General features: G+C 40.5%; 1 long non-coding RNA gene across 1 annotated transcript in view; it reads left to right on the plus strand.

Annotated features, from left to right (window-relative positions):
* The first annotated feature begins 383 nt into the window (after positions 1 to 383).
* LOC311584694 overlaps positions 384 to 15122 on the plus strand; it is a 38579-nt gene continuing 23840 nt past the window's right edge. The window contains exon 1 of the long non-coding RNA XR_014774966.1: positions 384 to 451. This is a non-coding gene — a long non-coding RNA (uncharacterized lncRNA). The remainder of the gene's footprint in view (positions 452 to 15122) is intronic.

Genomic DNA, 15122 nt, shown 5'->3' on the forward strand with positions numbered 1-15122 from the left:
TGGCTCACAGTTGCTTCTGCTGCCTGCAGGTCAAGATGTAGAACTGTCAGCTCCTTCTCCAGCACCATATCTGCTTGCATGTCACCATGCTTGCTGCCATGACGATAATGAACTAAACTTCTGAAGTGTAAGCCAGCCCCAATTAAAAGTGTTGCTATGGTCATGGTGTCTCTTCACAGCAACAGAAACCCTAACTAAAACAGTCAGTAGCCTGTGGTACTACTGTGAGGAGGTGGGAGCACTAGAGAGAAAGCTGTAGTTGAGGTGTGTGAGATCCCCAAGGATAAGCCAAGAAGGAGGTATCAGGACCCCTGTACATTTTTTCCTACCACTCTTTCTTCTGGACCACTGTAAGTTTATTGATTTTTCTCTTGTGTATTTTCCTCAGGATGATCTACACTTGACACAAGCGACGCAGCAGAGAAATCCTGTCTTAAACCTCTGAGAACAGGTAAGACAGAGTTCATTCCCTGAGGTAACTGTGTTAGGATGGTGACGGGAAGCTGCCTGACTAAGCTTCCAGCTCTTATGTTTCCACATGCACTTAATATCTACTTACCTCAGCTGCAGTGAAAAAGCCAGGGCCATGACATCCTTTCATTTAACTATAGAGTCTCTTGCACATTATAAGGGTACTCGTTTTGATCCTACAAAGGCTATCTATTTATTGGTTTCATGACTAAAAATGAGCTGCAACCTCCAGCCCTCATCAGAGAAGCTTCTTTGCACCATGGGTGATAGGTAATATAGAAACTCACAACAGATCAAAGTGCAAAGAATAAGCATTCTGTGACCTGTTTGTCCATAAAAAGACATATATGTCACTACCACCTTGTCCTAAGCTCAGGGCGTATAGATAGAAGAGGAAGTAGAAAGACTAGAAAAGCCAGTGATTCGGGGAGAGAGGGTGAAAGAGTGATTTCTGGATATGACAAGATTTGTTGCACTCATGACCTCCCAACAGTATTACGTGCACAAGATAGAGCCAGTCAGCATTCCAGAAGGGGATCATGCACCTCTGCCCTCAGCTGAGGAGGAGCTATTGATAAGTTAACGGCTGCTAGGAGTGGGAGAGTAAGCTTTCTTTAAGGTTTGGCCCTGCTAGATAAACTGAGCCCTGGGGACTGTTTCACAACCGTGCGGACACGGGTAGCACAGATTGGGCTCAGTGGGCTGTGCTATCCATGGAAAGAGAAAATAGAGTTAGGAAAGGATACAGGTAGATCTGGGAGGAGGGAAGGGAGTGAATATGAACAAAATATATCGTATGCATGTATGAAGTTCCAACAAATTAAAAATACGCATTCAAAATAAAGCTGCAAGAGTCACCCATGTATTTGTTTATACGTATTTATCCTCCATTTTAATGAGTTTTCTACATACTTGTGTTTTGTTTACAGTCCTATGTCACTTTTATCTTAGAGGAACATGGATTAAAAGGCCAGGCTTGTTGCATTATTTCAGGTTTCCAGTGACTTTATTATTTCGTTTCAAAACACCATTGGAGTATTCAGTACAAATAGCAGCTCTAGAAAACAGTGCAGGTGGGCAGCCCTGCTACAGACCAATGAGAATGCTTGATACATTGAAAGAAAGAAAGAAAGAAGGGTAGGTATTATTTTGTTCTTCCAGGAGATAAAAAGACAGTACATAGAAGAAAGATGTTACATCATCTCCAGAAACTTCTATTGTAACAAAAATGGATGCTGAGTCCAGGAATGATTAGGCTCAAAGCTTGCTGGCTCCCAGTGTTCGTTTATCTTGAATGGGAGTTTGACACATACTTCACTTTGAAAAATTATGATTTATGTCACTAGTTCATTTCTTTCCTTCTACTACCATCACCCAACGCTACCTTCTGTTTGAGGGCAGTTCCAGTACCAAACACCTGCGTGGCAGCTACGGTCTCTGCTTTCCTTGGCCCGATCCATCTGCAGGATGAGTCTGTGTGCCAATGGTGGTCACTCAAGTGGGACTACAGTCCTAGAAATTTGTGAGAATCCAATAAGCTTTAAGTAAACACCCTCCCTCTCCTACCAGCCCATCCCCAGTCAGGTTCATGTTGCTCTGTCCTTGTCTTCTTTTGGACAATAGTGACCTTGCACATCAATGAAGCACACTTGAGTCAATCCCAACCAGGCACTGTGGGATAATTAATTGGCAAATGCCCTGCCTAAATTTTTGTAGGTGATTTGTGACTTAGGTAATTGTTTGTGAATAATTTCTAAGATTTTGGTTAGCAGATGGTAAGTGATATTTTGATTCTGAAGCAACCCACAAACTACCATATAAAACTACAAATGCCAAAGAATTCCATTTGAGCCTTAAATGCATCTGCTGTAGATTCTGAGGCACAAAGGAAGCAATTTTCCTTTCATTATTTAAGACAAGTTGCTGAGTGCTGTAATACACCTGAGTGGTTTTTGTTTTTAAACTTTCATTTACAGAAGTTCAATAATTTTCTCTCTGTGTAATCAGTTATTAAGGAAAAATATTGATGTATGTGTGTGACTGCATGCTATGACATATGTGTACATGTATAGTGCTGTGGATAGAATGCATAGCCTCACACATGCTAGGTGACATCTATGACTAAGGTATATTTGCAGCATCCATAATTTTTAAATCTCAAGACAATTGTTAAATTATTGAAATGCATCCAAATCATTTCCATTTGACTGTACATCATGTACATATACTGTATATAAATTACATATAGAAATCTGATTTTATGTAACAGAGGCTATTACTGACTATGTATGTGTGAAAATAACCAAAGTCATACTAATTTTTGAAGCTATAGGATGAAAACTCATGTATAGCCCCAAATTTTCAAAACTCACAAAGAATATAGAAAATCCAACAAAGGGTACCCACTTTTGTGAGCAAATAAATGAAATGAAAGTCCAGACAGTGCTTCAGAGACAGACTATGGAGAAATCACTGTGGAAAGTGAAAATATGATTACTAAACTGCTCATAGGATTTCAGTTACTCTATTGTTGTCATCTTGTATTTTAGTGGTGATGAAATCTAGAAGGTTTTTCCTTAATGTGCTTGTCTGGTAAGGTTGATTCAGAATTCCGGGTAATTCAATACCATGGAATGTTTAGTCTTTCAGTACTATAAGAGGTTAATGTAATTCTTCCTAATCTCAGTGATTTACATATGCGTATTTAATTTTAATAAAATAATTATGCAAGAGTTGGGTTGACAAGAAGTTTTTCAAAATTTTCAGGGAATTGAGGGAAATGAAACTTATAAATGAACCGTATTTTGACAACTAGAATAGTTTTATAGAATTAGAGAGAAGCAGAGAGGCAAACAAAGAGATGGAGGGAAAGAGAGGGAGAGGGAGGGAGAGGGAAGGAGAGGGAGGGAGAGGGAGGGAGGGGGAAGGAGAGGGAGGGAGAGGGAGGGAGTACAGGAGGAAGGGGGAGGAGGAGACAGAAATCATTGGAAGATATAAAGTTTGAGGGTAGATTTCTTTCATCCCTTCATTCAGAGAACTTTCTCAGCTCTTGGGGTTAAAACTCATTAAGGAATTTTATGCAGGGCTGTGACATGATCAGGTCTGCATATTTGTAGGATAATGACTCAAGCAAGAATTTGGTCAGGAATTACTGAGATAGTTAAGACAAAAGGTCGTATGAATCCTAACATAGACAGAAACAATGGGGATGATGGGCAAAAGGAAGAGACAGAACTGTCAGTTCATTAGGGAGATCGAGTTTTGTGTATTTTGAGCTTGAAGTAGAGGCACCTGGCAAGTAAGTAAGTATAGAAACCAAATAAAAACATTAGTTCAAGATATAAGACCCTAAGAGTCCAAGGAGAAAAGGCAGCAGGGCTGGGGAAGAAATAAAAAGATGAACTATCAAGCCTTCTTCATATTAGGTGTGTTCACAATAAGAGTTCACTGCTTGAAACTGACAATATTTGGAAATTAAACAGATTAAATACAAAGAATTGGATAGTAAAGACATAGAAACCAAGGGTTGGGAGAGGACTTCAAGGGAGGAAAAGTGGTTATAAAATCATTAGAGTAAATCTAGGAGATGTTTCACCAATGTGATGATATAGAATTGATAGCACGTAAGTTATTTCCTGCTGTGTGATAATAAATTACCCCCAAAATTTAGCATCTCAAAACAGCACAGTTTTATGTCTAATTTTTCTGGGTTGAAGATAGGAGCATGGCTCTTAGATGAGTGTTCTTAGAGGGTCTTAATGTCAAGACAACCACTATGATTGGCATAGATATGAAAACCAATTCACTTACAACTTCCTACTCTGCGAGGCAGAATTAGCTGTGATTCTAAGAACCTTAGTCCTTTGACAGTAGGGAGGAGCTAGCAGCAGCCTCTGGCTGCCTTAAGACTGTTCACTAAGAAAATGTAAATACTGAGAAAGGAAAGGCTTTTTAATGATTGGGGTGGCTTTACCAGATAATACACCAACCAAGGACATTGTAAGCAGAGAACCTAGACCCCCTGTTCAGATATAGGCAATGAAGGGACAGCTCTTTCTCCGCATGGGGAAGTGGGAGGAGAGTGCAGGAGGAATGCATCTATAAGAACTCTGGTGCCCAAGATTTGATCACTGCCCCTTGATGGAGAGGCCCTGTGGGAACGCAGAGTAAGAGGATGCAGGTTAATCCAGATGAGACCTGACAGGCTGTGGTCAGATGGTGGGGGAGAAAGATCCCACCTGTCAGAGGCCTAGGGGAGGGGAACAGAGTAGAAGACGGAGGGAGGTTGGGAACAGGAAAAGCAGGGCAGAGTGAGGAGATTACAATTGGAATGTGATGTGAAATAATAATAATAATAATAATAAATAATGATGATGATGATGATGATAATAATGATGATGATGATGATGATGATGATGATAATAATAATAATAATAATAATAATAATAATAATAATAATAATAAATAAAGTGCCAAAAAAGGACAGACAGATGGACCATTGGAGTGGAAAGAGAGGATAACTGATAGAGGCCAGGAGTTAGTCTGAAGATGGTGTGAATTACATCCCAAAGACAAGCTCGTAATACACAAACGGGATTGGGGCATTGTTCCTTCAATGATGGACATGAAGATACTCATAGTCAGTGTTGTAAATCCAAAAAGGCAAATCCTTGAACCAATTTGTTTCAATTATAACCTCAGCTTTCTTGTTGACATCAGTCAGAACATACAGAGAAATCTGTCTTAAGAAGCAGGTACAGGTATAGCCACAGCGTTAGGAGGTTAGCAGTTTATTATAGCCGTATGTGGGTGAGAGGCAGAAAGCAGTGGTTGGAATTGCTCTCAGTTTGTATTGGAACATATTCCTATGTGTAAGTGATTTGCAATGTATATTAATCAATACAACTCTGTTTTTCAATTATAGAAATAGCACGAAAAAAATAACATGTTAAGATAAAATTAGGAATAACTCTACCTCAAGACCCAGCTATACCACTCCTGGGCGTATACCCAAAAGATGCCCCACCATACAACAAGAACACTCACTCAACTATGTTCATAGCAGCTTTATTCGCAATATCCAGGATCTGGAAAAAAAATCTAGATGTCCCTCAGCAGAACAATAGATAAAGAAATTGTGGTACATTTACACAATGGAATACTACTCAGCTATTAAAAACAAGGACATCTTGAAATTTAAAAAAAAAAAAAGGATGGAACTAAAAAAAAAATCATCCTGAGTGAGGTACCCAGTTCCAGAAAGACACACACGGTATGTAATCACTTATAGGTAGATTTTTGCCATAGAGTACAGAATAAACATACTACAATTCACATACTTAAAGAAGATAAGTAACAAGGAGGACCCAAGGGAGGATGCTAAAATCTCATTCAGAAGGAAAAATAATAGACAGTAGAAATGGTTGAAGGAAGGGAGCAAGGTAGGCAAGGGCTCACTGAGGGAGACATGAGGGTGGAGATCAGACCTGGGGTGGGGTGGGGGAGGGGAGGAGAGAAGGCCTGCAGAGAGAAGAGAAACCTTGCGTGGAGCATCTCTGGGACAGGGTAGGCTTCTACAAGGATAGGGAGTTACTCTAGCTGGGATTCCTAGTGACTGAAGAGGATGCCCTCCAGCTGGATGGGACTTTTGGTAGAGGGAGGGGAGCTCTGGCCCACCTACAAAGACTCCGACCCAGGATTTGCCCTGCCTACAAGATGTGTAAGGATGAGGGTGGAGCAGAGAATGAGGGAATGTGCCTGACCTAGCCTGGGACTCACCCGACGGAAGGGAACCAACCCCTGACACTGTTGGTGATGCTCTGCTGACCTCACAGACAGGAGTACAGTACAGCTGTCCTCTGAGAGGCCAGGCAGATACAGAGAAGAGACTCAAAGTGTGGGTGGGGAGTCTTGTGGAAAAGTGGGGAGATGGACATAAGGACCTGAAGGTGAAGGGAGCTCCTCAGGAAGACCAACAGAGCTAATTATCCAGGGCCCAGAGGGGCCTGCGGAGACTGAAGCACCAACCAAGGACCATGCATGGACTAGTCCTAGGCCCCCTACACAGATGTAGAAGTTGGGCAGCTCAGGCTTCATGTTGGTCTCCTAGTAAGGGGATCAGGGTTGTGTGCTTTTTTTATCGCTGCCCCCTGGAGGGGCTGTCTAGCCAGGCTACAGGGGAAGAGGAAGAGCTTAGTCTTAATGAGATTTGATGAGCTGGGGTGGATGGGTAGGGGGCTCCCCTTTTCTGAGGAATAGGAGAGAGAGAAGGGGAGGGGAAAGGAGGGTGGGACTGGGGAGAGAAGAGGGGGGGCTATGATAGTGAATAGATAAATTGATTAATTTAAAAATAATAAATTCAAAGTAGCCTAATCAGAGGTAGGAGATGTCGGTGTTAGGAAGAAAACTGATGGGTCTATACTATGATTCAGACAGAAAGCAGTAAGTTCCCAAACAAGATATGTATTTCCCAATGAAGTGGGACAGGCAATGACGAAACCAGTGTGAGCAGAGTATGACATTTTAGCCTTATGTCTCAAATAAGTCATTTATTGGATTAAATTTTTTAGTGTGTGTGTGTGTGTGTGTGTGTGTGTGTGTGTGTGTGTGTGTGTGTGTGATACACTGTCACGCAAGTGTGGAGGTCAGAACATTCAGGAACAGGTTCTCTTCTGCCATGTGGGTTACCTGGGATCGGACTCAGATCATCAGGCTTGATGACGAGCATCTTTACCTGGTAAGCCATCTCATAGGCCACACTTAATTGACTTTAGTGATTCAGCTATTGCGTCTGCATTTTCTATTCTCTTTCCTCAACCAACATTAGCAACACAGAAAATATACTAAAATTTCTTATGCAATTTGTTCATCTGGTAAGAAAGGACAATTGTAATAAAAGGCTCTCATAAAAATTAGGGTTTGTGTGTGTGTGTGTGTGTGTGTGTGTGTGTGTGTGTGTGTGTGTGTGTGTGTGATGCACACAGGCACACTTGTTTCCATTTTCTGTGTATTAAGGGGTACATACAAGAAACACAAGAGGATAGAGTCAGAGGACAGCTTGAGAGTTATTTCTCTCTTTCTACCATATGGGATTCTGGGATTGAATTTAGTTCGTCATCCTTGGTAGCAAGAACCTTTACTAACTGAGCCATCTCATTGGCCCTTTTGGTCTTTAAATAAGAATATCACTCTGGAAAAGATGTCTTGGGAAAGTAGCTGTTTCCTGAAAGATCCACATAGGGAGTAAATCAGTCTCCATGGCACTTGAGGAATTGGAATTTGACTCTGGGATTGTTTATGGGACCCATTACCCACTATTCCTTAAACACAGTTCAGCATTTTAACTTTGTAAAGGACACAGGATGTGTGGATAGGCTAATTTTAATATTTTGTATAGCTTTGGAGGACATTTTGGGCCATCCCTGATTGGCAGCTATATACAACTATGGAAACACTTTAATTTTATACTGTATCTAAGTGTCAATCATTTAAACTTTTATTTTCTGTAAGAAGGCTGTTTTGGAGCAGGTCAAAATTATAAATAGCCAGCCTGTGCCTCCAAACTACTCCAAGGATGGCAGAAGCTGACTGCTTAATTTATGGCCAATGCATGACTGAGTGTTAAGTGGCAGTCAGAAGAGATTTTCTGAAAGGATCTGATTAGCTTTTAGCACCCATAGGTCTTTTCTCAGCGGACTCTGTGCTCCTTAATTCCAAACCTGTGCTATTAATATTGGATAGGGATAGTTTTGGGTTCATGTAACAGCATCGTACATACTGACAGAGGGATGACTCTAGGAAAACATGTGACAAAGAGCTTGGAATTCCAGTGTCTGGTAAGGTTTTCTTTAAAAAAAAAAAAAAGGGTACTTAGGTTAATGTTAATGTACAATTTACCACTTAATTTTCCGTGAAGACTTTCTTCATTTTGTGTCCTTAAATAGAGTTCTTGAGTATGTTTGGTGATTTAAAAATGTAGAACTTGTAAGTAGGTAGATGGGTGTGTCTGCGCCTTGATTTGAGGATCCCCAGGGAGCTTCATTGTGAACACATTATGCCAAACTAACAGGTTTATGGTTGGAATTAATTCTGATATAAACCCTTTGGATTTTTACATGCATAATTCTTATGACTGATCTTAAGGTTATTTTAAAATTATCATGCTATAGTTCAACATTGAATAGTACACTGAACTTGTGTAACTTCTAAATGGGAAAAGGTTAATGCTAAAAGACCTGATAATTCCTTGGCCATCCTTTTTTTTTTCCAGTCAGTATTTTCAGGAGACATGCTTATTTTCTCTTGAAGAGGACTGTAGGTCAAGTAAGTGTGAGAATAGGGAACTGGGAAGAGAGAACTTTGTGTCTCTACTGAAGTGTTTTGCTAAATCACTTTCATGTTTCACACATTATGTATTTCTAAGGATGGTTTCCTTTGAAAACCATTTCTATAAAGCTTTATACGGCACTGACTTCAGGGACCAGTTTTCTGTCTTATTCCTGTAATTTACAAATGAAGTAGCTAAAGCCCAGGACTGCTCAAGGCCATGTATCTAACTGATGAAAGACACAAAAGTTAAAAACAAAGCTTAATTCAGAGACCTAAAACCAAACATTACACAGAGAGGAACGTTGGAACGCATAGCTCTGAACCAGATGTCTCCATCAAATCCCTCCCCCCAGAGCTCAGGGAACCCTGCAGAGGATGATGCAGAAAGAGTGTGAGAGCCAGAGAGGATGGAGGAGACCGGGAGAATGAGTCCCTCTAAACCAAATGGACAAAGCCCATATCACAGCTACTGAAGCAGCAAGCGCATTGGTCCACACCAGGTCCTCTGCACATATATTACAGCTTTAGTTGTGTTTTTTTCTGGTACTCCTGAGTGTATGAGGCAATGGGTCTCTGATTTCTGCGCCTTCATTCGGCTCTTTTCCTTCTGTTGGTTGCCTTCTCTAACTTCCATGTGATGGCTTTTGTTTTCTCTTATTATATTTTATTTTGTCATTTTTTGGTTGTTATCTCGCAGAAGCCTGTTGTTTTCTAATGAGAGACAGAAAGGGAGAGTGGATCTGGATGGGAGGGAAGGTGGGGGGAGAGAATGTAATCAGAATACAGTGTATAGGAGAAGCATTGACTTTTAACAAAAGGGAAAGAACTTAAAATATAAACAAACAAAACGAAAGCTTGACTGCCATTCCTGTCTCCTCTACTAAGAATGGATCACTATGACAAATACTCTTATAACTAGTTTCCTTTAATATGTATGTGCTAGTGACCTAAATACTTGTGTAATGTCTTCCGATAAACACATACTAACTTTCTAAGCTAGTCTCTTTAAATAAGTGTCCCTAGTACTCCGAAGTGAGTATCCTCACAGGTTCCCTTTGAGACTCATACCCCAGGCTCCTTTCAAATGACTCTTGCCATAATGAGCTAAAATAAGTAGCTTTTCGAGAACACCGAGTAGCCTATTTGTTATAAGGATCTTTATCTTTTGAGATGATCCAAGAGCAATGTAAGAGACACTGTTAGTTCTCTGTCCCTGTGACCAATGTGTGGTAGAAATAAGTCATGGCATGGCTTTGGAGTTTACAGCTCATGCTGGATGGGGAGACAGAGAGTAGTGGGAACTGTCAAGGAGCAAGCAGCCCACCACACAGCATGAAGTGCATGAAGACCCTGTCTACATGAGGACATACCCCCAACCACCCAAGACCGCTTTCCTGGTCCCATCGCTTCAGAGTCTCCTTTTGGGAATTAGGTCTTTAACACACTGGCCACTAGACATGCAACCACATCTTAGGATTCACACTGTATTTTGGGGGAAAAGAAATCCTGAGATAAAGTATTGAAATAAATCATAAATTGTCCTTTAAATATTTTTTTCTTCCTGCATGAATTTTTTTTCTCTTACAATTAAATTTGTAATTATACGTCTTTGTTGTGGTACTAAAAAAAACCTTTGTTCAAATAGCAGCCCTAATTTGGTCATCTCTGCATGGAGCATCCTATGAACACATTGGAAATTATAGAATGGTGAAATTGTATATGACTTTTGTATATACTGCAGTGCGGGAGGCAGGTAGACCAGTGAATGCTGGTTTAAAATTAAGGAAATTCATTTTGCTTTTCCTTTCAACTTAACACCCCAAACTGGGTAATTCAAGAAAAGCCAGCCACTCACATCAACCCTTCATAATGAACTTATCAGCATGTTTTTTATTTATGAAATATTGTACGTATAAAATATTGTAAAGAAATCTAAAACTGTAGTGTTTTACTGAGCAGATAAACTACCCTTTTAACATTCAATATAATAATAATTTCTTAGTTATTTCAGTGAAGTTTCCAGATAACTTGATACTTTCCTAAATCTTACTATCTTTAATTAATTACACAAATAGTTGCTATCTTCCCATACACTTGATTAATGTGAGGTTACATCTTAATTTCTTGGATGCTTTCTCTAAAATGTAATTTTACAAAACTTTAATTTTTGCCAATTTAATATTTCTTTTTAAGTTTATTATTATCTTAATTTTCCTTCTCTGGGCTACTAATTATTTTTCTGTTCACAGTTACAGCCCTGTAATCAGTTAATGTTGTTCTTCCCGAGATGTATTGTTCTTGGAACAGTCCCGGGGCTTCTGCAAAGCACAGGTGGACCAGCTACGGACCTCATGCTGCTGACGCTTCTGTCGCGTGCTTAATAAAACAGAAATGCAAGATGGAGCAATTAGGAAGGACCTCAGATAAGGGAGGAAGTGTTAAAATGATCAGAGTTGCACGAAAACCAGTAAGCATTGGAGGTTACATAAAAGTGACTAAGCCTTTGCTTTAATTTGAAATTAATTATAGTAATGCCCTAATTATAACAATGAAGAGGACTTTTCCTATCATGCTTTGCACTTGGCTAGAATGAAGTATGCAGTGAGTTATTATTTGACCCCAGCCATAGTGACCTTAATACAAGTACATAGGAGTCTCCTGGAAAATATTAATGGTGTCTTCACAAAAGATGTCCAAACTGTGCTTTTGTATCATCTCAGTGAACACCGTGTGTTTATTGAATACAAAGCACGTGATGATTATACATGAAAATGCACAGCACTTCAACCTTAGCCTGAAGAATGAATTCCAATGTTGACACATGAAATCATGGTGTATGGTATTAATATTCTTCTGCCGTGCAGAAGTCAACAAAGACTTAAACATACTCGTTCTGCAGTTATCTCTCCTCTTTACCACATATCTCTCCATCTCTGTCCTCTTCTTTCTTCCCCTTTCATCCTCTTCCTCTTCTCTCTCCATCTTCCACCCTTTGAAGTCTCTTCCCATTGACCTCTCTGGCCTCTTTCCAGTGAACACGATGCATCTTCCTAAGATCTCTTCATTTAAAAAAATCCCCATGTCCAGGGGGACAACGACCCACCCATAAAACCTCTACACAAAATTTATCTTGGCTACAAGGAGTGTACGCACAAAGATAGAGCAGTGATTGGGGGAATGGCCAATCAATGACTGGCCCAACTTGAGATCCATCTACCCCATGAAAGACAGAGAGAGGGCCAATCCCTATTGATCCACTCACTATTGATCCTCAGCTATGCTTGCTGACAGGACCCTAGCATCACTGTCTTCTGAGAGGCTTCATCCAGCAACTGATGGAAACAGATGGAGAGACCCGCAGGCAAACACAGCACCAGGCTTGGGGAATCTTGTGGAAGAGTGGGAGGGAGGACAGAGGGAACCAGAGGGGTCAAGGACACCACAAGAAGACCTACACAGTTGACTAACCTGGGTCCATGTGGGCTCACAGAGGTTGAACTACCAACTAAAGAGCATGCATGGGTTGGACCGAGGCCCCCTACACATATGTAACAGATGTGCAGCTTGGTCGTCATGTGGGTCCTTGACTCTGTTGCTTGCCTCTGAATCCCTTTCCCCAACTTGGGCTGCCTTGCCAGGCCTCCGTGGGAGTGGATGAGCTTAGTCCTGCTGCAGATTTGAGGTACCTGAGAAGAAGCAGTGGGGGGAAGGGGACATGAGGGTCAGGCTGTAAAGTGATTAAATGCAACAAAACAAAGCAAAACAAACAAACAACAATAACAACAACAAAAACAGCCCATGTTCACATGGGTGTGAGTAGATTAAAATTCCACAAACTTCATTGTGGTGCTTCTTAAAGAGAAGACATTCATTTGGATGATCCTTAAACTGATAATGGATAAAATTCTATTTATTTCTATAGGGCATGTATGTGTCCATGCGTGCATGCATGCTCACGTGTGTGAATATGCATGTTGCAGGTGCATGCCAACATGGACATCACAGAACAACTTGCGGAAGTTGTTTTCTCCTTCCCTGCGTAGATCCTAGGGTGGAGTTCAGGTCATCAGGTGGCCTGGACACTCCATATACGCACCGAGACATCCTACTGATACTAGTTAAAAAAAAAAAAAAGATAACAGGCTTATAAAGAAGATTGTCTGTGTGTGGGGGAGCAAGGAGGGGGGCGAAGTTTATAATGAGTTCTCTATCTTTTCTAAAGTCTTCTTCCCTTTTCTTGTAGGAAGCAGGAGCACTTGATCAGGTGATTCATCAATTTTAAAAAAGGACAAGTGACTTATGAGTACATAAACCGCTACGTTCTCTCTGTTTTGTTTGTGGCCCTACTGTGCTTAGTTAGGGTTGCACGCATGAGCACCAGGGGAGAATATTATTTAGGTGGGAGAGGGAAAGAAATAAGAAAGCATAGTGGTGGAAAATTGTGAAAATGCTCTATGCTTTCTCAAAATTTAAAACAAGATCATGCTTAAAGCCCTTTAAAATGTTGTGTACAGCTGGGCTTGGTGATGCACACTTTTAGCCTTTAATACTAGCACCAGAAAGGCAGGGGTAGGCAGATCTTTGTGAGCTTGAGGCCAGCCTGGTCTACAGAATAAATTCTAGGACAGCCCAGGCTACACAGAGAAATGTTGTTTCAATAAAACAAAACAAAACAAAAATGTTGTATATGAAGACTTCTGTTTGCATACTTAGTAATGTATATAAACATATGCACATATAAACTAAGTCTTACATTTGTATATGTCTGTATTCGCTACAGTCTTGTACAACTATGCCCTGGTGCATTTATATTCCCCCCTGCCGTGCCCCCCCCGGCCCCCGCCTTCTCTCTTTGGTATTTCAAGACAGGGTTTCTCTTATAGTTCTAGCATTCTAGCTGTCCTGCACTGGCTTTGTAGACCAGGCTGGCCTTGAACTCACAGAGACCTGCCTGCCTCTGCCTCCAAGTGCTGGGATTAAAGGCGTGTGCCACCACACCCAGCTTTGCATCTATTCGCTGGTCGCTGGAAAGTGTGAAACTACTGTTAGGCATTAGTGGAAGTCTGTTTATCATGTCAGCTGATTTACGATTAAAATTTAATATGGGTACTTGTCAGTTTTCTGTAAAGTTTTATTTAAATAGCATGGAACTAAAAACAAGATGAAATAAAATATAATTCCTGAATTTTCAAAGTATCTTTGAGCAACAAAAAGAGTAAAGAAATTTTTTTTGCCTTGTATAGGCTCAAATATTTTCAATAAAATGACTTTAGTTGATTTCAATATAGATGAAATTCAAAAACACTTTGAGATTATAAAATAAGACAGCTAAGAATCATAAACCTTTTCTGAATTTTTTTATTTATATGTGCATAATATATGTTTATATATAGATTTAGGTATGTGCATATGCATGTGTACATGTATGTGAGGGTAATAGATTAAGGCAAGCTGTATTCCACAACTGTTTTCTATGTAAGTTTTGGGGAGGTATTTTACTGAACCTATAGTTCTCTGACTCACCTAGTCTGACTTGCCAGTGAGCTGTTGCACTCCTCCTGCCTCATCTCTCCATGATAGGATGACAGTAATGCCCCCATCTGATGTATAATACGCTGTTGCTTGTGCTTGTAGAATTCTAACAGCCGTTCAGCATGGGCTTCCTTTATCATGATAGGTTTCCAATATGGTATCAAATGAGCTGCATAATCAAGATCATTGAACACTAAGGAGGAAGTCAGTGTGGAACTTGATGTTGAGTCTAAGGTCTTACCTAGCTGAAAGGCTGTATTAACTGCCCTTTATGCTCAAAGCGTGTCTTCTTAAGAAAACTACTTCAGCAGAGAGAATCCTGAAGTTAACTGATTCTTGGGTCCAAACTATTGAGAGTCTTATATGAAAAAAAAAAAAAAAGGCATTTCATGCCAAGACACCATATTATCATATCATTGTTCACCAATTAATGAAGCCAGTCTAATCTATTACATTAGTTAAGGCAGATGAAGGCTGGGACAATTTCATTTGAAGAGTATGGGCAAGATTAGTATGAGACTGGGAAAGTGCTGTGCTGCCTCCAAGGTCTTGGAGGACAGCTGACAGCGTTTTCTAGAAAGTGGCCAGAGCATGGAGAGTACTGTGGACAAGGTCCTGTTCCTGTGTTAGGCCACGAAGGGCAAACAACTCTTAGTAGAGATTCTAGTCTGATTGTTCAAGGCAGAAGACAAAGGCAGATTCCCAGCTCTGCCTCATCTAAGGATGAGTCTGGGGCATGTGTCCCTTTGCTCTGGTTTGTCATGTCCTAGTCTTGCTTGAGATGTTCTCTG

Source organism: Acomys minous, assembly GCF_964271855.1.
Source record: "Acomys minous genome assembly, chromosome: 15".
NCBI classification, from domain to species: Eukaryota; Metazoa; Chordata; class Mammalia; order Rodentia; family Muridae; genus Acomys; species Acomys minous.